This window comes from Lithobates pipiens, unplaced genomic scaffold (assembly GCF_037356315.1).
Source record: "Lithobates pipiens isolate NorthernLeopardFrog02 unplaced genomic scaffold, aLitPip1_a1.2 Scaffold_16, whole genome shotgun sequence".
Lineage (NCBI taxonomy): Eukaryota > Metazoa > Chordata > Amphibia > Anura > Ranidae > Lithobates > Lithobates pipiens.
The window spans coordinates 202,944,196-202,967,208 of record NW_027507748.1 but is presented as its reverse complement, the minus strand read 5'-3'; the positions used below and the strand labels follow the sequence as shown (position 1 = coordinate 202,967,208).

At 43.4% G+C, this 23,013-nt stretch overlaps 12 non-coding genes across 12 annotated transcripts; 1 reads left to right on the top strand and 11 right to left on the bottom strand.

Annotated features, from left to right (window-relative positions):
- Positions 1 to 262: 262 nt before the first annotated feature.
- On the bottom strand, positions 263 to 477 carry LOC143984932 (small nucleolar RNA U3). Its single transcript, XR_013275263.1, has one exon. It is a non-coding gene; the product is annotated as a small nucleolar RNA U3 (small nucleolar RNA).
- Positions 478 to 1,167: 690 nt separating this feature from the next.
- Positions 1,168 to 1,383, bottom strand: LOC143984938 (small nucleolar RNA U3). The gene has a single exon (XR_013275269.1). It is a non-coding gene; the product is annotated as a small nucleolar RNA U3 (small nucleolar RNA).
- Positions 1,384 to 2,077: 694 nt separating this feature from the next.
- Positions 2,078 to 2,291, bottom strand: LOC143985274 (small nucleolar RNA U3). Its single transcript, XR_013275552.1, has one exon. It is a non-coding gene; the product is annotated as a small nucleolar RNA U3 (small nucleolar RNA).
- Positions 2,292 to 2,982: 691 nt separating this feature from the next.
- Positions 2,983 to 3,197, bottom strand: LOC143984990 (small nucleolar RNA U3). The gene has a single exon (XR_013275312.1). It is a non-coding gene; the product is annotated as a small nucleolar RNA U3 (small nucleolar RNA).
- A 689-nt stretch (positions 3,198 to 3,886) lies between these two features.
- Positions 3,887 to 4,101, bottom strand: LOC143985173 (small nucleolar RNA U3). Its single transcript, XR_013275470.1, has one exon. It is a non-coding gene; the product is annotated as a small nucleolar RNA U3 (small nucleolar RNA).
- Positions 4,102 to 4,793: 692 nt separating this feature from the next.
- On the bottom strand, positions 4,794 to 5,008 carry LOC143985270 (small nucleolar RNA U3). Its single transcript, XR_013275548.1, has one exon. It is a non-coding gene; the product is annotated as a small nucleolar RNA U3 (small nucleolar RNA).
- Positions 5,009 to 5,696: 688 nt separating this feature from the next.
- On the bottom strand, positions 5,697 to 5,911 carry LOC143985052 (small nucleolar RNA U3). Its single transcript, XR_013275365.1, has one exon. It is a non-coding gene; the product is annotated as a small nucleolar RNA U3 (small nucleolar RNA).
- Positions 5,912 to 6,599: 688 nt separating this feature from the next.
- LOC143985120 (small nucleolar RNA U3) lies at positions 6,600 to 6,814 on the bottom strand. The gene has a single exon (XR_013275423.1). It is a non-coding gene; the product is annotated as a small nucleolar RNA U3 (small nucleolar RNA).
- Positions 6,815 to 7,504: 690 nt separating this feature from the next.
- Positions 7,505 to 7,719, bottom strand: LOC143984921 (small nucleolar RNA U3). The gene has a single exon (XR_013275253.1). It is a non-coding gene; the product is annotated as a small nucleolar RNA U3 (small nucleolar RNA).
- Positions 7,720 to 8,411: 692 nt separating this feature from the next.
- Positions 8,412 to 8,626, bottom strand: LOC143986424 (small nucleolar RNA U3). The gene has a single exon (XR_013276518.1). It is a non-coding gene; the product is annotated as a small nucleolar RNA U3 (small nucleolar RNA).
- Positions 8,627 to 18,796: 10,170 nt separating this feature from the next.
- LOC143985264 (small nucleolar RNA U3) lies at positions 18,797 to 19,011 on the top strand. Its single transcript, XR_013275544.1, has one exon. It is a non-coding gene; the product is annotated as a small nucleolar RNA U3 (small nucleolar RNA).
- A 480-nt stretch (positions 19,012 to 19,491) lies between these two features.
- Positions 19,492 to 19,706, bottom strand: LOC143985282 (small nucleolar RNA U3). The gene has a single exon (XR_013275556.1). It is a non-coding gene; the product is annotated as a small nucleolar RNA U3 (small nucleolar RNA).
- Positions 19,707 to 23,013: the final 3,307 nt, after the last annotated feature.

Below are 23,013 nucleotides of genomic sequence, written 5' to 3'. Positions count from 1 at the left end.
CACCATAATTTTTCCTTGGGTTCCATGAGCGTTTTTTCAGTTTCGCAATTCATCCAAGCGCAGAAGCCAAAGGAAAAATATTGGCAGCTACTGCGTATCACACTGCAAATAATCTTCCCACATAGAAGTATAATGTCATTTTTTTCCTTTCCATCTGACAAATACAAAAAAAAAAAAAAGCATAATTTTCAAAATAGACAAAAACACAAACTTGCAAACTCAGCTGTTTTTAAAACAAAAATAGACATTTAGCATTCAAACAACCACTCTGAATGAGTTCCCGCCAGCCATCTTCCCATCAGGAAAGATGACCAAGTCATCAAATGGTGGCAGCATCTGCAGAGAGCAGCACTGCCAACAGCAGTCCTAATGAGACAAGAACCCTAAAATTCATCATCGTGGAAGATGAGTATGGACACTTTCGAGCACATTTCTCCCTTTGCATTCTACAGAAATGATCCCAGAAAGTATCGTCCTACCTTGACAAAGCAAAGATTTCAGCAACATTTTAATCACTATTCCTTCAACAAATTGTGAACATGTTTGTCAAAATCCAATGTAAACTACTTGTAGAAATCAAGTAGTAATAATTAATATGCCTGTTTGCCAATGTCCTATTCTAAAGAAAAATAATTTTGCAATTCTTTTCTCTCAAATTGTAACATTTCTTGATGCCTTATATTGGCTATCTTAATTCTTTTGGATGTCCTTTTGGTAAGCCAAGCAAAGTTTTAACAGCACCTCACAGTCTTGTTCAGCGCAGTAACAGGAGAAACTAAAACGCAGATGGAGTATTTTTGTTTCCACCTCTTTAAAAACAGAATGGTCTGGCATGTTTCTTTTGCTTCCGAAAGAATGGTTTGTCAGTGATGACAGTATTTTCTTTATCTTTTTAACATATAAAGCACCATAATTTTTCCTTGGGTTCCGTGAGCGTTGTTTCAGTTTTGCAATTCCTCCAAGCGCAGAAGCCAAAGGAAAAACATTGGCGGCTACTGCGTGTCACACTGCAAATAACCTTCCCACATAAAAGTATAATGTCATTTTTTACCTTTCCATCTGGCAATCACTAAAAAAAAAAAAAGCATAGTTTTCAAAATAGACCAAAACACAAACTTGCAAACTCAGCTGTTTTTAAAACAAAAATAGACATTTAGCATTCAAACAACCACTCTGAATGAGTTCCCGGCAGCCATCTTCCCATCAGGAAAGATGACCAAGTCATCAAATGGTGGCAGCATCTGCAGAGAGCAGCACTGCCAACAGCAGTCTTAATGAGACAAGAAACCCAAAAATTCATCATCGTGGAAGGTGAGTATGGACACTTTCAAGCACGTTTCTCGATTTGCATTCTACAGAAATGATCCCTGAAAGCATAATCCTATCTTGACAAGCCAAAGATTTCAGCAACATTTTAATCACTATTCCTTCAACAAATTGTGAACATGTTTGTCAACCTTCAATGTAAACTACTTGTAGAAATCAAGTAGTAATAATTAATATGCCTGTTTGCCAATGTCCTATTCTAAAGAAAAATAATTTTGCAATTATTTTCTCTCAAATTGTAACATTTCTTGATGCCTTATATTGTCTATCTTTATTCTTTTGGATGTCCTTTTGGTAAGCCGAGCAAAGTTTTAACAGCAGCTCACAGTCTTGTTCAGCGCAGTAACAGGAGAAACTAAAACGCAGATGGAGTATTTTTGTTTCCACGTTTTTAAAAACGGAATGGTCTGGCATGTTTATTTTGCTTCCGAAAGAATGGTTTGTCAGTGATGACAGTATTTTCTTTATCTTTTTAACATATAAAGCACCATAATTTTTCCTTGGGTTCCGTGAGCGTTGTTTCAGTTTCACAATTCCTCCAAGCGCAGAAGCCAAAGGAAAAATATTGGCAGCTACTGCGTATCACACTGCAAATAATCTTCCCACATAGAAGTATAATGTCATGTTTTCCTTTCCATCTGGCAATTACAAAAAAAAAAAAAAAAAAAGCATAGTTTTCAAAATAGACCAAAACACAAACTTGCAAACTCAGCTGTTTCTGAAACAAAAATATACATTTAGCATTCAAACAATCACTCTGAATGAGTTCCCACCAGCCACCTTCCCATCAGGAAAATGACCAAGTCATCAAATGGTGGCAGCATCTGCAGAGAGCAGCACAGCCAACAGCAGTCCTAATTAGACAAGAACCTTAAAAATCATCATCGTGCAAAGTAAGTATGGACACTTTCAAGCACATTTCTCCCTTTGCATTCTACAGAAATGATCACTAAAAGTATAGTCCTACCTTGACAAACCAAAGATTTCAGCAACATTTTAATCACTATTCCTTCAACAAATTGTGAACATGTTTGTCAACCTTCAAAGTAAACTACTTGTAGAAATCAAGTAGTAATAATTAATATGCCTGTTTGCCAATGTCCTATTCTAAAGAAAAATAATTTTGCAATTATTTTCTCTCAAATTGTACCATTTCTTGATGCCTTATATTGTCTATCTTTATTCTTTTGGATGTCCTTTTGGTAAGCCGAGCAAAGTTTTAACAGCAGCTCACAGTCTTGTTCAGCGCAGTAACAGGAGAAACTAAAACGCAGATGGAGTATTTTTGTTTCCACGTCTTTAAAAACAGAATGGTCTGGCATGTTTCTTTTGCTTCCGAAAGAATGGTTTGTCAGTGATGACAGTATTTTCTTTATCTTTTTAACATATAAAGCACCATAATTTTTCCTTGGGTTCCATGAGCGTTTTTTCAGTTTCGCAATTCATCCAAGCGCAGAAGCCAAAGGAAAAATATTGGCAGCTACTGCGTATCACACTGCAAATAATCTTCCCACATAGAAGTATAATGTCATTTTTTTCCTTTCCATGTGACAAATACAAAAAAAAAAAAAAAGCATAATTTTCAAAATAGACAAAAACACAAACTTGCAAACTCAGCTGTTTTTAAAACAAAAATAGACATTTAGCATTCAAACAACCACTCTGAATGAGTTCCCGCCAGCCATCTTCCCATCAGGAAAGATGACCAAGTCATCAAATGGTGGCAGCATCTGCAGAGAGCAGCACTGCCAACAGCAGTCCTAATGAGACAAGAACCCTAAAATTCATCATCGTGGAAGATGAGTATGGACACTTTCGAGCACATTTCTCCCTTTGCATTCTACAGAAATTATCCCAGAAAGTATAGTCCTACCTTGACAAAGCAAAGATTTCAGCAACATTTTAATCACTATTCCTTCAACAAATTGTGAACATGTTTGTCAAAATCCAATGTAAACTACTTGTAGAAATCAAGTAGTAATAATTAATATGCCTGTTTGCCAATGTCCTATTCTAAAGAAAAATAATTTTGCAATTCTTTTCTCTCAAATTGTAACATTTCTTGATGCCTTATATTGGCTATCTTAATTCTTTTGGATGTCCTTTTGGTAAGCCAAGCAAAGTTTTAACAGCACCTCACAGTCTTGTTCAGCGCAGTAACAGGAGAAACTAAAACGCAGATGGAGTATTTTTGTTTCCACCTCTTTAAAAACAGAATGGTCTGGCATGTTTCTTTTGCTTCCGAAAGAATGGTTTGTCAGTGATGACAGTATTTTCTTTATCTTTTTAACATATAAAGCACCATAATTTTTCCTTGGGTTCCGTGAGCGTTGTTTCAGTTTTGCAATTCCTCCAAGCGCAGAAGCCAAAGGAAAAACATTGGCAGCTACTGCGTGTCACACTGCAAATAATCCTCCCACACAGAAGTATAATGTAAATTTTTCCTTTCCATGTGGCAATTACTAAAAAAAAAAAAAGCATAGTTTTCAAAATAGACCAAAACACAAACTTGCAAACTCAGCTGTTTTTAAAACAAAAATAGACATTTAGCATTCAAACAACCACTCTGAATGAGTTTCCACCAGCCACCTTCCCATCAGGAAAGATGGCCAAGTCATCAAATGGTGGCAGCATCTGCAGAGAGCAGCACTGCCAACAGCAGTCCTAATGAGACAAGAAACCTAAAAATCATCAACGTGGAAAGTGAGTACGGACACTTTCGAACACATTTCTCCCTTTGCATTCTACAGAAATGATCCCTGAAAGTATTGTCATACTTTGACAAAGCAAAGATTTCAGCAACATTTTAATCACTATTCCTTCAACAAATTGTGAACATGTTTGTCAAAATCCAATGTAAACTACTTGTAGAAATCAAGTAGTAATAATTAATATGCCTGTTTGCCAAATGTCCTATTCTAAAGAAAAATAATTTTGCAATTCTTTTCTCTCAAATTGTAACATTTCTTGATGCCTTATATTGGCTATCTTGATTCTTTTGGATGTCCTTTTGGTAAGCCGAGCAAAGTTTTAACAGCACCTCACAGTCTTGCTCAGCGCAGTAACAGGAGAAACTGAAACGCAGATGGAGTATTTTTGTTTCCACCTCTTTAAAAACAGAATGGTCTGGCATGTTTCTTTTGCTGCCGAAAGAATGGTTTGTCAGTGATGACAGTATTTTCTTTATCTTTTTAACATATAAAGCACCATAATTTTTCCTTGGGTTCCGTGAGCGTTGTTTCAGTTTTGCAATTCCTCCAAGCGCAGAAGCCAAAGGAAAAATATTGGCAGCTACTGCGTGTCACACTGCAAATAATCTTCCCACACAGAAGTATAATTTCATTTTTTCCTTTCCATGTGGCAATTGCTAAAAAAAAAAAAAAAGCATAGTTTTCAAAATAGACCAAAACACAAACTTGCAAACTCAGCTGTTTTTGAAACAAAAATAGACATTTAGCATTCAAACAACCACTCTGAATGAGTTTCCACCAGCCACCTTCCCATCAGGAAAGATGACCAAGTCATCAAATAGTGGCAGCATCTGCAGAGAGCAGCACTGCCAACAGCAGTCCTAATGAGACAAGAACCCTAAAATTCATGATCGTGGAAGGTGAGTATGGACACTTTCAAGCACATTTCTCCCTTTGCATTTTACAGAAATAATCCCTGAAAGTATAGTCCTACCTTGACAAACGAAAGATTTCAGCAACATTTTAATCACTATTCCATCAACAAATTGTGAACATGTTTGTCAACCTCCAATGTAAACTACTTGTAGAGATCAAGTAGTAATAATTAATATGCCTGTTTGCCAATGTCCTATTCTAAAGAAAAATAATTTTCCAATTCTTTTCTCTCAAATTGTAACATTTCTTGATGCCTTATATTGGCTATCTTGATTCTTTTGGATGTCCTTTTGGTAAGCCGAGCAAAGTTTTAACAGCACCTCACAGTCTTGTTCAGCGCAGTAACAGGAGAAACTAAAACGCAGATGGAGTATTTTTGTTTCCACCTCTTTAAAAACAGAATGGTCTGGCATGTTTCTTTTGCTTCCGAAAGAATGGTTTGTCAGTGATGACAGTATTTTCTTTATCTTTTTAACATATAAAGCACCATAATTTTTCCTTGGGTTCCGTGAGCATTGTTTCAGTTTTGCAATTCCTCCAAGCGCAGAAGCCAAAGGAAAAACATTGGCAGCTACTGCGTGTCACACTGCAAATAATCTTCCCACATAGAAGTATAATGTCATTTTTTTCCTTTCCATCTGACAATACAAAAAAAAAAAAACCATAGTTTTCAAAATAGACAAAAACACAAACTTGCAAACTCAGCTGTTTTTAAAACAAAAATAGACATTTAGCATTCAAACAACCACTCTGAATGAGTTCCCGCCAGCCACCTTCCCATCAGGATAGATGACCAAGTCATCAAATGGTGGCAGCATCTGCAGAGAGCAGCACTGCCAACAGCAGTCCTAATGAGACAAGAACCCTAAAATTAATCATCGTGGAAGGTGAGTATGGACACTTTCGAGCACATTTCTCCCTTTGCATTCTACAGAAAAGATCCCTGAAAGTATAGTCCTACCTTGACAAATCAAAGATTTCAGCAACATTTTAATCACCATTCCTTCAACAAATTGTGAACATGTTTGTCAAAATCCAATGTAAACTACTTGTAGAAATCAAGTAGTAATAATTAATATGCCTGTTTGCCAATGTCCTATTCTAAAGAAAAATAATTTTGCAATTCTTTTCTCTCAAATTGTAACATTTCTTGATGCCTTATATTGGCTTTCTTGATTCTTTTGGATGTCCTTTTGGTAAGCCGAGCAAAATTTTAACAGCACCTCACAGTCTTGTTCAGCGCAGTAACAGGAGAAACTAAAACGCAGATGGAGTATTTTTGTTTCCACCTCTTTAAAAACAGAATGGTCTGGCATGTTTCTTTTGCTTCCGAAAGAATGGTTTGTCAGTGATGACAGTATTTTCTTTATCTTTTTAACATATAAAGCACCATCATTTTTCCTTGGGTTCCGTGAGCGTTGTTTCAGTTTTGCAATTCCTCCAAGCGCAGAAGCCAAAGGAAAAACATTGGCAGCTACTGCGTGTCACACTGCAAATAACCATCCCACATAGAAGTATAATGTCATTTTTCTCCTTGCCATATGGCAATAACAAAAAAAAAAAAGCATAGTTTTCAAAAAAGACCAAAACACAAACATCCAAACTCAGCTGTTTTTGAAACAAAAATAGACATTTAGCATTCAAACAACCAATCTGAATGAGTTCCCGCCAGTCATCTTCCCATCAGGAAAGATGACCAAGTCATCAAATGGTGGCAGCATCTGCAGAGGGCAGCACTGCCAACAGCAGTCCTAATGAGACAAGAACCCTAAAATTCATCATCGTGGAAGGTGAGTATGGACACTTTCGAGCACATTTCTCCCTTTGCATTCTACAGAAATGATCCCTGAAAATATAGTCCTACCTTGACAAATCAAAGATTTCAGCAACATTTTAATCACTATTCCTTCAACAAATTGTGAACATGTTTGTCAAAATCCAATGTAAACTACTTGTAGAAATCAAGTAGTAATAATTAATTTGCCTGTTTGCCAATGTCCTATTCTAAAGAAAAATAATTTTGCAATTCTTTTCTCTCAAATTGTAACATTTCTTGATGCCTTATATTGGCTATCTTGATTCTTTTGGATGTCCTTTTGGTAAGCCGAGCAAAGTTTTAACAGCACCTCACAGTTTTGTTCAGCGCAGTAACAGGAGAAACTAAAACACAGATGGAGTATTTTTGTTTCCACCACTTTAAAAACAGAATGGTCTGGCATGTTTCTTTTGCTTCCGAAAGAATGGTTTGTCAGTGATGACAGTATTTTCTTTATCTTTTTAACATATAAAGCACCATAATTTTTCCTTGGGTTCCGTGAGCGTTGTTTCAGTTTTGCAATTCCTCCAAGCGCAGAAGCCAAAGGAAAAACATTGGCAGCTACTGCGTGTCACACTGCAAATAATCTTCCCACATAGAAGTATAATGTCATTTTTTTCCTTTCCATCTGACAAATACAAAAAAAAAAAAAAGCATAGTTTTCAAAATAGACAAAAACACAAACTTGCAAACTCAGCTGTTTTTAAAACAAAAATAGACATTTAGCATTCAAACAACCACTCTGAATGAGTTCCCGCCAGCCATCTTCCCATCAAGAAAGATGACCAAGTCATCAAATGGTGGCAGCATCTGCAGAGAGCAGCACTGCCAACAGCAGTCCTAATGAGACAAGAACCCTAAAATTCATCATCATGGAAGGTGAGTATGGACACTTTCGAGCACATTTCTCCCTTTGCATTCTACAGAAATGATCCCTGAAAATATAGTCCTACCTTGACAAATCAAAGATTTCAGCAACATTTTAATCACTATTCCTTCAACAAATTGTGAACATGTTTGTCAAAATCCAATGTAAACTACTTGTAGAAATCAAGTAGTAATAATTAATATGCCTGTTTGCCAATGTCCTATTCTAAAGAAAAATAATTTTGCAATTCTTTTCTCTCAAATTGTAACATTTCTTGATGCCTTATATTGGCTATCTTGATTCTTTTGGATGTCCTTTTGGTAAGCCGAGCAAAGTTTTAACAGCACCTCACAGTCTTGTTCAGCGCAGTAACAGGAGAAACTAAAACACAGATGGAGTATTTTTGTTTCCACCACTTTAAAAACAGAATGGTCTGGCATGTTTCTTTTGCTTCCGAAAGAATGGTTTGTCAGTGATGACAGTATTTTCTTTATCTTTTTAACATATAAAGCACCATAATTTTTCCTTGGGTTCCGTGAGCGTTGTTTCAGTTTTGCAATTCCTCCAATCGCAGAAGCCAAAGGAAAAACATTGGCAGCTACTGCGTGTCAAACTGCAAATAATCTTTCCACATAGAAGTATAATGTCATTTTTTTCCTTTCCATCTGACAAATACAAAAAAAAAAAAAAAAGCATAGTTTTCAAAATAGACAAAAACACAAACTTGCAAACTCAGTTGTTTTTAAAACAAAAATATACATTTAGCATTCAAACAACCACTCTGAATGAGTTCCCGCCAGCCACCTTCCCATCAGGAAAGATGACCAAGTCATCAAATGGTGGCAGCATCTGCAGAGAGCAGCACTGCCAACAGCAGTCCTAATGAGACAAGAACCCTAAAATTCATCATCGTGGAAGGTGAGTACGGACATTTTCGAGCACATTTCTCCCTTTGCATTCTACAGAAATGATCCCTGAAAGTATAGTCCTATCTTGACAAATCAAAGATTTCAGCAACATTTTAATCACTATTCCTTCAACAAATTGTGAACATGTTTGTCAAAATCCAATGTAAACTACTTGTAGAAATCAAGTAGTAATAATTTATATGTCTGTTTGCCAATGTCCTATTCTAAAGAAAAATAATTTTGCAATTCTTTTCTCTCAAATTGTAACATTTCTTGATGCCTTATATTGGCTATCTTGATTCTTTTGGATGTCCTTTTGGTAAGCCGAGCAAAGTTTTAACAGCACCTCACAGTCTTGTTCAGCGCAGTCACAGAACCCAAGGAAAAATTATGGTGCTTTATATGTTAAAAAGATAAAGAAAATACTGTCATCACTGACAAACCATTCTTACGGAAGCAAAAGAAACATGCCAGACCATTCTGTTTTTAAAGTGGTGGAAACAAAAATACTCCATCTGTGTTTTAGTTTCTCCTGTTACTGCGCTGAACAAGACTGTGAGGTGCTGTTAAAACTTTGCTCGGCTTACCAAAAGGACATCCAAGGGGGGCGTGGCTTGGCGCGCGGCGGAGATGGCAGCCTAAACGAGGAGCTCCGTCAAGCCCGAGGCCCTAAGCACCTCTCTGCCGAATGCCTACCGAGAATGAACAAACAGTTCCGCGGATCTCAGCACACACGATCCCGCAGATCCACCGCGGTGTCTGCGGGCGGGACCATCTCAGAGATTTTCCAGAAACAAGCGGTGGCTCAGCGGGCCCCGGAGAGAGGCAAGATGGCGCAGACGCACGAGGATGGGGATCTTAGTGAGGACTCTCAGTCAGCTACAGAAGATCACGGTAGGAGATCTGCTCGTCCCGATCACCCCCTCACATATGCGGACATGTCGGGCTTCGCTGCCGACATTAAGGCATCCTTTTCTGCGGCCATCACGGACCTGAAAACCAACCTGCTGGTTCTTACAGAAAAGATGGCCGCGGCGGACACTGCAGGGAAGCTCCGAGAGAGAGCGATACTCAGATTGGACACTGTCACCTCCTCACACGCTCAACACTTTATTGAGCTAAATAGACACATGGAGGACCTTGATAATAGGGGGAGACGGAACAATATTAGGGTCCGTGGAGTGCCGGAAACTGTGACCACTGACCAGATAATGCCTGCCCTCCAGAGGGTCTTCAACAGTGTGCTAGAAAGGCCAGAGGACTCAGCCATCGAATTAGTCAGGGCCCATAGAGCCCTCCGAGCTAGAGGTCCTGATACTCTGCCACCACGCGATATTATCTGCTGCTTGCAGAACTTTACACTGAAGGAAGAGATTATGTTCAAGGCACGCAGGAATGACCAAATTGTGTTCAACGGTGAGAATATTAAGCTCTTCCAAGATCTCTCACAGATAACATTGAAAAACCGAAGGGCTTTGCGCCCTTTACTAGATGTACTTAGGGCGAGAGATCTCCGTTATACCTGGTGTTTCCCCTTTGCTCTTTCGGTGTCACACAATGGCAAGCAATATCTGCTCCGCATAACAAGAAACCTCCCAGAGTTCTGCAATGCACTACACCTTGACCCTGTGGATCTCCCGGACTGGTATCAGGAGTTCTCCCTATCGCCTAGAGAGAGGAGCCCGCCTCATTCCCCTGTAGCTACACCAGACAAGCGCCTCGCCAAAAAACAGCGTCAAGCATGGCAGGAGGGTCCAGGTTCAGGAACACCGCGCGGCAGAGCACACTCCTCTAGATCACTAACGGATGACTAACTGTTGGCACCATGGTCCCCTGGGATCATGTCCCCCTTGTTGTGGTCCGCCCTCACCACATATTTCCTGGGCACACTTGTTTTTGCTTTATTCGATCAAAGCAGATGCCTATGATCTCAGCTACACATTCCACCGGAGCCTGGTACCACTAAGGCCCTGCGGCTTGACTGATCCTGTGGTCTGATCGAGGGGCTTACCTCCCCCGTGCTGTGGGTCTGTACTCATGGTTTCCGGGGTCATGACTCTCTTGCTACCCAGCTCCGTTGCTAAGGAAGGAAGGTCGGGAACCCCACGCGAGCCAGAGGAGCTATAGTTGGGTGGTTGGTAGGATTTGCTCTGGAACACTGGGGGACTCAAGCTGGTTAACTCACTAATGCTGCTTGGCCATGGAGGCATACTTACTATTCACATGTGGATGAGGCCTTCAGTGCATGGGGGGCGGATGGGGGTTAGTTCTTGGGGTACATGTTTGGAGGTGCTATCCGGGGAGGGCTGTTTTGAGGGGGGATGACCGAGGTTGTCCACCCCTCCCTGTCCGGATGCACCTCTTAGCACCCAATATCCGTACTATCAGGACGCTGATTTTGGTCATTTAGTTCAGTTCTAATTTTTCTTTATGTTTGTTCATTTGTTCTAATCGATAAGTTTATATATTTTTTCTCACGGCAGAGATGACTCTATGCTTGCTATACCTGCTACAGGGGGCCAAGGCTTGGCTTCCTTCTACATGTTATTAGTATACTACATTGTTACTGTTTATTTGCACCTGACAACGGCTGTCACTGAGACTGCGTGTCTCCCTTGTCCTCACACATGGTCCGGTAACCGGGCGGGGATCTTTGTCACCTCCTGGGTACTGGAGTTTTGACCTACCTGGCCGGCTTGCCGGTCGGCGGGGGTCGTTACCTCTGACTCTCCATCTCACTTTGACTTTCCTATTTCTATCTTTATTTCCTTTCTTGTAGTCCTTTCTTGCCTCTCTTGGCCACTACAAAGTGGAAATAGTGGGAGTGTTTCAACATAACAGTTATTGAGTCTTGCGGGTTGTGATTTCGGGCAAGGTCTACCATCTCTCTCTATTCCTACAGATGGCTTACTCAGCTCTAGGCACGTCGCCGACACTAGTGTCGCACAACGTAAAAGGCTTGAACATACCGGAAAGGCGCTCTACCCTACTCCGGGAACTGAAACAAGGTAAGCCACAAATTGTCTTCCTGCAGGAGACACATTTTAAGACAGGCCAGGTCCCTAGGCTCACCGACTCCTATTTCACAGAAGCACACCACTCAACTAACGATACCTCTAAATCAAGGGGGGTTTCCATCTTACTAAGTAGAGGAGCCTCTTTTGAACTCACAGATAAAAGAGTGGACCCGGGGGGGAGGTTCATTTTCCTAAAGGGTACCCTCGCAGGTGTTCCCACCACACTTGCCAATGTATATTTCCCCAATGCCTCCCACTTAATGTTCTGCAGAATGCTGGTGCGACAACTTGAGGAATTTGGGGCTGGTTGTTTGCTTTTAGGGGGTGACTTCAATATCCCACTTGACCCTTTATTGGACACGTCCTCAGGGAAGACGACGGTTTCCTTCCATACTTTGAAGGCTATAAAGCTTATTCTCCACTCCCTGGACTTAGTGGACACCTGGCGCTACTTACACCCATCCGACAAAGACTTTTCTTTTTACTCGATTCCTCACGACCGTCACTCGAGGATTGACTACTTATTTATTACCCAAAGAGATCTACATACGGTGCAGCATTCCCATATAGGAATTCAATCCATCTCCGATCACGCTCCAATTTCTATTAGTCTTAGTCAAACAGATACTGCTAAAAAGACACCCATGTGGAGGCTGAACTCCTCCCTACTAACTGACCCATCTTTGTTTCCCAAAATTGAATCAACCCTGAAAGAATTCTTTGAGCACAATGTGACTCCAGGAATGGATCCTTTTTCGATCTGGGAGGCCCACAAATGCACTGTCAGGGGTAGGGATGAGCTTCGTGTTCGAGTCGAACGTACGTTCGACTCGAACATTGGCTGTTCGTGCGTTCGGCGAATTCCGAACGTTTTGGCCGTTCGCGTCAAAATTCGAGTGACGCGCGCGCGGACCACAATGCACTGCGTTGGCGCAGTGCATTGCTGCCCGATGATTGGCCAAGCATGCACTGTGACCCCGCATGCTTGGCCAATCGCAGTGCCGGCAGCGAGGAGAGCCATGATTGGCCACAGGCATCCTGCCTGTGGCCAATCATAGCTCAGGCTGTGTAGTGCACGCCCCACACTATATAAGGCCACCTTTAAGGCGGCCTCCTGTAGTGTGTTACTTTGCATCTGAAGCAGTGGGTGTTCTGTGTACCTTCAACACAGTACACACCAATCGTTTTTGGCTGATTTCCTATCTTGCTGCTGTGTAGTGGTTGTTGTCTGTGCCCTGACTGCAGTATACACCACTATATTCACCTCACCTATATAGCTAGTGATCTAGCTTTAACCACTAAACAGCTGCCCATTGCCGATTAACGGCTTCAGGGTGGTTGTTTAACTCAGAGAGGCCGTTAATTAACGGGCTCCCAGAATTCTGCTCTCGCGTGCCCCGAGGTGTGCGCACTCGAGAGCATCCGTGACCGCCGGGTCCATAGGACCCGACGCATCACGGTAAACGGCCGCTCACAGCGGCCGTTTACCACGTGATTGCTCCGTCAAATGACAGAGTGATCACTTGGAAACAAACCGGCGTCATGTTATGACGCCTGTTCCTCCCTCCCCTTTCTGTACCGATCGGTACAGCGGAGGGGAAAGAGATCGGTGTCAGCAGCGATGTGGGCTGCATCTGCAGTGCCCACATCGCTGCTCACCGAATTTAACCCCTCAATTCCCTGCCAATACTCTGCAATACCAGTGCATACTCTGCAGTACCCTGCCATTACTCTGCAGTACCCCGCCATTACTCTGCAGTGCAGTACCCCGCCATTACTCTGCAGTGCAGTACCCTGCCATTACTCTGCAGTACCCCGCCATTACTCTGCAGTACCCCGCCATTACTCTGCAGTGCAGTACCCTGCCATTACTCTGCAGTACCCCGCCATTACTCTGCAGTACCCCGCCATTACTCTGCAGTACCCCCCATTACTCTGCAGTAACCCCCATTACTCTGCAGTACCCCCCAATACTCTGCAGTACCCGCCATTACTCTGCAGTACCCCCAATACTCTGCAGTACCCTGCTATTACTCTGTAGTACCCCGCCAATACCCCGCCAATACTCTGTAATACCCTGCCATAAATTGCCATACCCAGCCATACTCAGAGATACCCAGCCATACTCGGTGATACCCTGAAATACCCAGCCATAGACGCCCCCCACCCCTCACCGCCCTCCGGTGCTTCTATCAACTCGCCAGTACAATCAAAGCCAGAATCTTTTTTTTATTTTTTATTTCAGGCTTCCCAGCCTAGAGGTGAGATGTGGGGTCATATTGACCCCCCAGATTTCACTGTAAAGAGGACCTGTCACCCCATATTCCTATTACAAGGGATGTTTACATTTCTTGTAATAGGAATAAAAGTGATCAAAAATATATTTTTGGGAAAAAAAATGTCAAACTAAAATAAATAAAGTAAAATGAACAATAAAAAAATAAAATAAAAATTAAAGCGCCCATGTCCCCATGTGCTCGCATGAGCCACACATGTGAGGTATCGCCGAGAATGTTAGAGCGAGAGCAATAATTCTAGTCCTAGACCTCCTCTGCAACTCAAAACATGTAACCAGTAAAAAAATATTTAAAGCGTCGCCTATGGGGATTTTTTAAGTAGCGACGTTTGGCGCCATTCCACGGGCATGTGCAATTTTGAAGAGTGACATGTTTGATATCTATTTACTCAGCATAACTTCATCTTTCACTTTATGCAAACATTGGGCTAACAAGTGGTTAATAATAGAGCTTGCAGTCAGTAGTGTTAGGAGATAGTGCGTGCTGTCTGCGTGCTCTGTACCCAGTACATACCGCTATAATATAGGGCAGGCCCCTACTTTCAAACATCCAACTTACAAACATCTCCTACTTGCAAACGCAAGGAGACAGCAGCGAGTGAGATGAAAAAAGATGGACGACAAAACAAATTATACAGGGGTGATAACCCTTCCCTATGTTTTCCAAAAAGCTTAAAGATATTTTTTTTGACTGGAGCTACACTTTAAAAATGTACCGGTTGAAAATGACAAACAGATTCAACTTAACACAACAAACCTACACAGTCCCTGTCTTGTTTGCACCGCCTGTATACTGCTGTTCTGAGTATATAGGGCCTGGGGGCCACACGTATTTCCTTTTTTTAATATGGGTACGGGGTTCCCCTTAATATGTGTACAAGACCCAAATAGGCTGGTAATGGGCAGGGAGGGCTACCCATGCCATTTTTCTGAATGATTTTCAACCATATTGCAGGAACCAGATATAACATTAAAACCGCAAGCAGTTTTAAATGGTGTTATTTCCGTTTAATGTCATTTTGTGCAGGGACTGTTCTAAACACGGGAAACACGTGGCACTTCACAGGCATACTATAGACACCCCCCAGGCACCATATTTAAAGGAATATTTCACTTTTTTTTTTTCACTTTAATCGTCATTAAAATCAGTGCTCCCGCCAAAACGGTAGTTTTTAAAACTTTTTTTTGCAGTGACCCATGTCCCCTGAGGCAGGAGGCAGGTCGCCAAACCCTTTTTAGGACACTATCTTGCATATTAGCCGTTAAAATTAGCACTTTCCAATTCGAACGTTCGAATCCCATAGACTTCAATGGGGTTCTAACGTTCGTACCGAACGCGGGGGTCGTTCGCAAGTTCTGGTGCGAACCGAACCGGGGGGTGTTCGGCTCACCCCTAGTCAGGGGGTTGCTGATGTCACTAGGGGCGCAAAGGAAGAGAGACAGGGAGAAAGACATACGACAGCTTACCCACACGATCCGACGTTTAGAAACTCTTCACAAGCAGTCTCTGTCGGAGCGGTCAGCAAAGGAGCTTCTTGAGGCTCGGTTGGCTCTCCGACAGACGCTGGAATCGCAGACCAAGAGACTTTTATTTCTACGGAAGAAGGTATACTATGGACAGGGGGACAAAGCGGGTCGCCTACTTGCCAGAGCGCTGAGAGACCTCACCACCAAGACCAACATTTCGGGAATTCAGAATCAGGAAGGCCGCTTAGACAGAATGACCGATGCAATAGCCCAACACTTTCAAGAGTTTTACACAAAACTCTATAACCTCCCACCACAACACAGGCCCCCCGACATAGGAGGCGAGAGACTTCAAGCCATACGGGACTACTTAAGAGGATCGGGTCTACCCTCACTTGCAAGGGAGGATTCGGTTGTTTTGGACGCCCCTATAGACCAAGAGGAAATCAGAGTAGCGATTAAGGGACTTAAAACGGGTAAAAGCCCTGGGCCAGACGGATACACAGCCATTTATTACAAGACATTTATAGACACTCTAACCCCACACTTGCACACAGCTCTGAACTCCTTGGCGAGGGGTGGGAGGGTCCCTCCTGAATTTTTATCTGCACACATTGCAGTCATCCCAAAACCGGACAAGGACCCTACACACTGCTCCAGTTATAGACCAATCTCGTTGTTGAACTTAGACGTTAAGATACTGGCGAAAATAATTGCAACGAGATTGTCCCCCTTCCTCTGTAAATTGATTGGACCGAGCCAGGCTGGCTTTATGCCAGGTAGAGAAGCCAGGGACAATGTCACCAAGGCCTTGGACTTAATACACGCTGCCCATGTGCGAAACATCGAGGGCCTTCTCCTGTCCACCGACGCGGAGAAGGCCTTCGATAGAGTAGCCTGGGACTACATGTTTGAGTCATGTAGACACATAGGACTAGGACCCGGTTTGATGAACTGGATAGCCGCTTTATATCAGAACCCCTCGGCTAGACTCAAAATCAATGGAGCTTTGTCCGGCAAGGTGGACATACGGAATGGCACGAGACAGGGTTGCCCCCTGTCCCCTCTGCTATTTGTTATTTCTCTTGAACCCTTTATTAGGAGAGTCTTGGTCAACAGCTCGGTGAGAGGCTTCAGGGTGGAGGGAAAGGAGTTCAAGGTGGGGGCTTATGCCGATGATTCTTTTTTATTACTGAACCGCACATATCCATACCATCCCTTGTGAAGGAGTTTTCGGTCTACGGGTATATTTCTAATCTTAAGATTAATTGCTCCAAGTCAGAGGCGATGAACCTTACCCTGCCAGCCCCAACATTGCAACGTACGATGGAAAACAGCTCTTTTAAGTGGGTAACGCATGCCATCAAATATTTGGGAGTGTGGTTAACGCCCAAGATAGACTCCATTTTCACTCGCAACTTTGTACCCCTACTTAAGACCATTGATAGAGATCTACAGCACTGGCATACTAAGCCTATTTCCTGGTTTGGAAGGGCGGCCACCTGTAAGATGAACATCCTACCCAGGGTCCTATACCTGATTCGAGCCTTACCCATCAGAATCCCACAAAGTTTTTTTAGATCTCTCCAGGCTATATTGTTGAGATTTATATGGGCTCATAAAACGCCTCGTATTAAATTCTCCTTATTGATGAGACCCAAGAGTCTGGGTGGGCTGGGGATACCAAATTTCCGGAATTACTACCGAGCAACCCACATTGCGAGAATTGTGGACTGGCATTGTCATTCTGCAATGAAGGATTGGGTGACGCTGGAGAGGGATTCAGTCCCGACACCCCTGCTTTTCTCCCCGTGGATTCCGAAATCCACATACCCTCCAACACTGACGGAACACCCTTTAATAGGGACCACCCTAGAAATTTTTCATCAGTTGTCTAAGCAAAACATGCTTACTCCATTACAACATAACCCTGACTTTGCTCCAGGAATAGGGAATCAAACACTACGGCCTACCGATAAACGACTCCCACTTCTAGCAATACACTGCTTTAAAAATGGAGTGATGAAAGACTTCGCAGTGTTGAAGTCAGACAACGACATCCCCTCCTTGCCCTTATGGACGTATTTCCAGATACGATCATTCGTTAACAAACCACCGCGTAAGGAACATTTTATTAGAGAACTCACGGAATTGGAGTCGGTGTGCCTTAAAGGGGAACAGGTATTAAAAACTACCTCTACGGCATACGACTGGTTGCAACACCTGGCGACGGGGACGAGAGATTGGTTTAGAGAGAGATGGTCAGCAGATTTGGAAATAGACTTTACAAATGCTCAGTGGGAGAAGGCCTGTATATTAGCCCACAAATGTTCTATCAGTACAAGACTGCAGGAAACTGCATATAAAGTACTTACCCGTTGGTATGTCACACCTGACAAGACTCATAAATGGTACCCCCAGTCCAGTGACTTGTGTTGGCGCTGTCTCAAAGAAAGGGGCACTATGCTTCATATCTGGTGGCGTTGTGATAAAATAAGTACATTTTGGAATGAAGTGAAGAGGTTGGTGCGCCGGATCACGGAGACCAACATTACCTTAGACGCTGCATGTTGGCTTCTTAACATTTCTGATTTCTCTTTGAAGAAGTATGCGAATTCTTTATCGAGACACCTACTAAATGCGGCTAGGTCGCTTATCCCCCTCTATTGGAAAACCACGCACACCCCATCTCTGAAAGAATGGTTGTTAAAGATTTCTTACATATGTGAAATGGAGGATACTAAGGCACAATCAGAAGAAACTGTAGCACGGTATCACAAAACTTGGTCTCCCTGGTTCGAGTACCGGTATTCTCAAGAATATGGGTCACTGGTTGGGTGATCTGATCACCGAAAGAGTGGACATGGATAGCCAAAACTGAATGGTTGACAGAATCGACCTACACGCTACTTACTATAGGCTGCCCGGTGCAGCACCCATGCAATAACAATCTCACACTCCATCTACGGTCTTCGCTTTTCTATTTTCTCTCTCTATTCTTACTTTCTTCTTTTTCCTCTGAATTTCCATCTCCCCAAGAAGTACAGTTGCTGCCCGCAGCTTGGTATTACCACTTCTCATGTGACATTTGGCGTTGTTTTTCTGTAACCAATCTGCCCATTCGTATAGATTCGGGCCGAAGGGTAATGGTAGTTTTGCACTTTATTGTTGGCAGTTTACGCTAACTTTTGGTACCTTATTTACCCGCCTGTACTTTCTCCTGTATTGCTTATATTTTTGAATAAAAACTTTTAAATGTGAAAAAAAAAAAAAAGGACATCCAAAAGAATCAAGATAGCCAATATAAGGCATCAAGAAATGTTACAATTTGAGAGAAAAGAATTGCAAAATTATTTTTCTTTAGAATAGGACATTTGGCAAACAGGCATATTAATTATTACTACTTGATTTCTACAAGTAGTTTACATTGGATTTTGACAAACATGTTCACAATTTGTTGGTTTGTCAAGGTAGGACTATACTTTCAGGGATCATTTCTGTAGAATGCAAAGGGAGAAATGTGCTCGAAAGTGTCCATACTCACTTTCCACGATGATGATTTTTAGGTTTCTTGTCTCGTTAGGACTGCTGTTGGCAGTGCTGCTCTCTGCAGATGCTGCCACCATTTGGTGACTTGGTCATCTTTCCTGATGGGAAGGTGGCTGGTGGGAACTCATTCAGAGTTGTTGTTTGAATGCTAAATGTCTATTTTTGTTTTAAAAACAGCTGAGTTTGTAAGTTTGTGTTTTGGTCTATTTTGAAAACTATGCTTTTTTTTTTTTTTTGTAATTGCCACATGGAAAGGAAAAAATGACATTATACTTCTGTGTGGGAAGATTATTTGCAGTGTGACACGCAGTAGCTGCCAATGTTTTTCCTTTGGCTTCTGCGCTTCGAGGAATTGCAAAACTGAAACAACGCTCACGGAACCCAAGGAAAAATGATGGTGCTTTCTCCAAGCGCATAAGCCAAAGGAAAAACATTGGCAGCTACTGCGTGTCACACTGCAAATAATCTTCCCACACAGAAGTATAATGTCATTTTTTCCTTTCCATGTGGCAATTACTAAAAAAAAAAAAAAAAAGCATTGTTTTCAAAATAGACCAAAACACAAACTTGCAAACTCAGCTGTTATGGAAAAAAAAATAGACATTTAGCATTCAAACAACCACTCTGAATGAGTTTCCACCAGCCACCTTCCCAACAGGAAAGATGACCAAGTCATCAAATGGTGGCAGTATCTGCAGAGAGCAGCACTGCCAACAGCAGTCCTAATGAGACAAGAACCCTAAAATTCAACACCGTGGAAGATGAGTATGGACACTTTCGAGCACATTTCTCCCTTTGCATTCTACAGAAATAATGCCTGAACGTATAGTCCTACCTTGACAAAAGAAAGATTTCAGCAACATTTTAATCACTATTCCATCAACAAATTGTGAACATGTTTGTCAACCTCCAATGTAAACTACTTGTAGAGATCAAGTAGTAATAATTAATATGCCTGTTTGCCAATGTCCTATTCTAAAGAAAAATAATTTTGCAATTATTTTCTCTCAAATTGTAACATTTCTTGATGCCTTATATTGTCTATCTTGATTCTTTTGGATGTCCTTTTGGTAAGCCGAGCAAAGTTTTAACAGCACCTCACAGTCTTGTTCAGCGCAGTAACAGGAGAAACTAAAACGCAGATGGAGTATTTTTGTTTCCACCTCTTTAAAAACAGAATGGTCTGGCATGTTTCTTTTGCTTCCGAAAGAATGCTTTGTCAGTGATGACAGTATTTTCTTTATCTTTTTAACATATAAATAGTGATGGACGAACTTCCGACGGGACGTTTCGCGAACGCGAAACGCGAACGGGCACAAACGTTCGCGAAAACGACCGTTCGCCGCGGGCTCCATTGACTTCAATGGGAGGCGAATTTCGCAAACCTTTAGGTCGAATTTGCGGCCACGGGGTAATTATTAGGGGGTAGCACGTAGTCCCACCACCTGGACAATAGCATAATACATGTATGAGGTGAATTTGGGATCGATAACTACAAGCATTTTTTTTTTATTTGGGAAATTGTTCTGACAATTCAGGACTATGGAGCTAATGAAGGCAATGGAGGAGAGGGAAGGTCAGGGACCAGGGTAGGCAAACAAGAGGGTGCAGGAGATACAGAGCACTGACAGCAGCACCGTAATACAGAGCACTGACATCAGCACCGTGACATACAGCGCTGACAGCAGCTCCGTGACATACAGCGCTGACAGCAGCTCCGTGACATACAGCGCTGACAGCAGCTCCGTGACATACAGCGCTGACAGCAGCTCCGTGACATACAGCGCTGACAGCAGCTCCGTGACATACAGCGCTGACAGCAGCACCGTGACATACAGCGCTGACAGCAGCTCCGTGACATACAGCGCTGACAGCAGCTCCGTGACATACAGCGCTGACAGCAGCTCCGTGACATACAGCACTGACAGCAGCTCCGTGACATACAGCGCTGACAGCAGCTCCGTGACATACAGCGCTGACAGCAGCACCGTGACATACAGCGCTGACAGCAGCTCCGTGACATACAGCGCTGACAGCAGCTCCGTGACATACAGCGCTGACAGCAGCTCCGTGACATACAGCGCTGACAGCAGCTCCGTGACATACAGCGCTGACAGCAGCTCCGTGACATACAGCGCTGACAGCAGCACCGTGACATACAGCGCTGACAGCAGCTCCGTGACATACAGCGCTGACAGCAGCACCGTGACATACAGCGCTGACAGCAGCTCCGTGACATACAGCGCTGACAGCAGCTCCGTGACATACAGCGCTGACAGCAGCACCGTGACATACAGCGCTGACAGCAGCTCCGTGACATACAGCGCTGACAGCAGCTCCGTGACATACAGCGCTGACAGCAGCTCCGTGACATACAGCGCTGACAGCAGCTCCGTGACATACAGCGCTGACAGCAGCTCCGTGACATACAGCGCTGACAGCAGCACCGTGACATACAGCGCTGACAGCAGCTCCGTGACATACAGCGCTGACAGCAGCTCCGTGACATACAGCGCTGACAGCAGCTCCGTGACATACAGCGCTGACAGCAGCTCCGTGACATACAGCGCTGACAGCAGCTCCGTGACATACAGCGCTGACAGCAGCTCCGTGACATACAGCGCTGACAGCAGCACCGTAAGCAGCCCCAGGAGGAAGTCAGCACAGCACAGGGATGGTGTGATCCCCTCATAATAAGAACCCCCAGGAGGAAGTCAGCACAGCACAGGGATGGTGTGATCCCCTCATAATAAGAACCCCCAGGAGGAAGTCAGCACAGCACAGGGATGGTGTGATCCCCTCATAATAAGAACCCCCAGGAGGAAGTCAGCACAGCACAGGGATGGTGGGAGCCCCTCATAATAAGAACACCCAGGAGGAAGTCAGCACAGCACAGGGATGGTGGGAACCCCTCATAATAAGCAGCCCCAGTAGAAATATGACACCGCTCAACCTCTTCAAAGAGGAGGGTAGGGGCATATAGTACGGTGTGCTTTTTTGGGTCAGGGAAGTGAGCCAAATGAATTAAGAAGGTCTGTGTGCTTGATTCCAAAAATTGTTTATAGACATATACATGGTCTACTGATCACATGTGTTGAATTCCTCCGAGATCCATGCCTCATTCATTTTTAGAAATGTGAGGTAGTTAACACTGTGGTGAGCTAGGCGAGTACGCTTATCGGTCACAATCCCCCCTGCTGCGCTGAACGTCCTTTCGGACAGGACACTGGATGAGGGGCAAGCCAACAGTTCGATTGCAAATTGGGCAAGCTCTGGCCAGAGGTCAAGCCTGCCCACCCAGTAGTCTAGGGGTTCATCACTCCTCAGAGCGTCCACATCGGCCGTTAACCCAATGTAGTCGGACACCTGACGGTCTAGGCGTTCCCTGATGCTGGATCCGGATGACACCTGTCGATGGGTCGGCTGAAAGAATGACCTCATATCCGAAGTCACCAACACATCTTCAAACCGGCCTCTTCTTGCAGGCGCTGTTGGATTGGTACCCGCAAATCCTTCTCTGGGAGTGGGAATTGCTCCTCTGCCAGCGCACGCAAAAGCAGAATGCAGCATTTCTCGAAGCAAGGCCTGGAAGTGCTGCATTCTGACAGCCCTCTGCGACGGCGGTAACATTTCCGCCATTTTGTGTTTGTACCGGGGGTCTAAGTACGTTGCCACCCAGTACTGGTCCTTGACCCTCATGCTTTTTATACGGGGGTCCCTATTAAAACACTGGAGCATGAAGGCCCCCATTTGCACTAAAGTGGAAGCGGTGTGGTGGCCTGGCTCCTGCTCATCATCCAGGATAATGTCGTCCTCTTCATTCTCCTCTCCCCATCCTCGCACAACAGGGATCCCAGAAAGGTTTAAAGCATGCTCTTCTTGCTCCTGCTCATCCGCCCCGGCACCATCCTCCTCTGACTCCTCATCAGACTCCTGTTGTTGACTTGTCTCAGATAGAGTAGCCCCCCCTGGGAATTCATCCAGCATTGCGACTTCCTCATCTTCCCGCTCCTGCTCCTCCACAGCCTGATCAATGACACGACGCAATGCACGCTCCAGAAAGAAGGCATAAGGTACCATGTCACTGATGGCGCCATGGCTGCGACTGACCAGTTTGGTGATCTCCTCAAATGGCCGCAG